Source organism: Dioscorea cayenensis, unplaced genomic scaffold (assembly GCF_009730915.1).
Source record: "Dioscorea cayenensis subsp. rotundata cultivar TDr96_F1 unplaced genomic scaffold, TDr96_F1_v2_PseudoChromosome.rev07_lg8_w22 25.fasta BLBR01001040.1, whole genome shotgun sequence".
NCBI lineage: Eukaryota > Viridiplantae > Streptophyta > Magnoliopsida > Dioscoreales > Dioscoreaceae > Dioscorea > Dioscorea cayenensis.
The window spans coordinates 46,590-48,602 of record NW_024087431.1 but is presented as its reverse complement, the minus strand read 5'-3'; the positions used below and the strand labels follow the sequence as shown (position 1 = coordinate 48,602).

The following is a 2,013-nucleotide window of genomic DNA, read 5'->3' as shown; positions in this document are numbered from 1 at the left end:
AGCTGAGATAGAAGGTGAAGGGTCTGATAATATGGCAGAACAGCATAAGCAGCAGATAACACTCTCAGATTATGCAAGACCCGCAGTTCTTGGCAGGCAATCTAGCATTATGCGGCCACTGATTACAGGTCAGAGTTTGAGCTCAAGGCATGCTTCATCGAGATGTTACAACAATCATCACAGTTTAATGGTTTGGCTGATGAGGATCTAAACAATCATATTGAGAATTTCTTGAAAGTGTGCGACATGCTCAAGATTAATGGAGTAATGGATGATGCTATCAAGTTGAGGGCCTTCCCATTTTCCTTAAAAAGGATAGGAAAGCAATAGCTACATTCATTACCTAAAGCATTGATCACTGCATGGGAGGAGACGGTAGAAGCTTTTCTTGCCTGATATTTTCTTCTCAAAAAATCGGCGAAGCTTGGGAATGAGATATCTTTGTTTGTGCAAATGGAATTGGAGTCTCTTCTTTGATACATGGGATAGGTTCAAGGATCTCCTGCAGAAATGTCCTCAGTATGGGTTCCCCGAGTGGATGATCATTCAAACTTTCTATAATGGTCTGAACCCAAGCACAAATGAGTTACTTGATGTAGCAGCTGGAGTTACCTTAGGAAGCAAGACCCCTGAAGAAGCTCGATATCTCATTAAAGAAATGGCTATGAACATTTATCAGTGGAACACACGAGACAGGAAGAAGGTAGCCGGACTTCATGAGATTGATGCAGTCACATCATTGGCGGCCCAGGTTGAGTTATTGAGCAAGAAGTTAGACACTCTAACTTCTCCTAGAGTGGCGGCCGTGATGAGTTGCACTGGGTGTGGGGGAGGACATACACCATCTGATTGTCTGATTTAGATTGGTGGTACCACTTTTGTGGAACAGGTTGATTTTGTAGGTAATGCAATGAAAGGCCAAGGAAATCCATATAGCAACACCTACAATCCGGGGTGGAGGAGCCACCCAAACTTTTCTTGGAGTAATCAAGGGCAATAGAAGACTATGGCACCACCGGGTTTTCAAAAACAACAATAAGCCCCGAACATGGAGAATAGAGTTTCAGGGTTAGAAAACCAGATGACTAACTTAGAGAAGGCTTTGACCAAGATCATTAAATCATCGGATACAAGATTTCAATCGGTTGAAGCCACACTTCGCAACCACACCGCATCATTACACAACTTAGAGAATCAAGTGGGCCAAATTGCAAAGTGACTTTCAGAAAGACCTCAAGGGAGTTTGTCTAGCAACACAGAGACCAATCCAAGAAAACATGTGAAAGTGATCACTTTGAGAAGTGGTCATGAAGTTGAGAGTAGGCTCCCTAGTGAGAGGACCAATATTGAGACACCTAAGGTCGTGGAGGTTGAGGAGAGAGTTAAAGAGAAGAAAGTGGCACCCCCACCTCACAAGCCAAGAATCCTTTATCCTTCAAAATTGAAGAATGACCAAAATGATGAGCAATACAAGAAGTTCTTGGGTCTATTTAAGCAGTTGCATATCAACATCCCATTTGTGGAGGCGTTATCTCAAATGCCTCGCTATGCAAAGTTTCTCAAGGACCTCTTGACCAATAAGAGGAAGTTGAAGGAGAGTGCATCTGTGATCTTAGATGCTTCATGCTCGGCAATGTTGCAAAAGAATATGCCAAACAAGAAAAAAGACCCCAAAAGCTTTATTATTCCATGTAACATTGGCAATTTGGGTGAAGAGAAGGCATTGGCGGATTCAGGGGCTAGCATCAATGTGATGCCTTATAAATTCTTTCAAAAACTAGGCTTGGGAGAGCCTAGGCCCACTCGGATGACACTTCAATTGGCTGACCGAATAGTTAGACATCCGAAGGGTATCATTGAAGACGCACTTGTGAAAGTTGACGAGAACATATTTCATGTGGACTTTGTGGTGTTGGATGTTGATGAGGATGTTGAGGTTCCATTGATACTTGTGAGGTCATTCTTGCGCACTTCCAAGGCCCTCATTGACATGGACAGTGGGGAGTTGACACT

General features: G+C 43.1%; 1 non-coding gene across 1 annotated transcript; it reads right to left on the bottom strand.

Annotated features, from left to right (window-relative positions):
- Window positions 1–420: 420 nt before the first annotated feature.
- LOC120255516 lies at window positions 421–528 on the bottom strand. Its single transcript, XR_005535028.1, has one exon. It is a non-coding gene; the product is annotated as a small nucleolar RNA R71 (small nucleolar RNA).
- Between the last annotated feature and the right edge of the window lie 1,485 nt (window positions 529–2,013).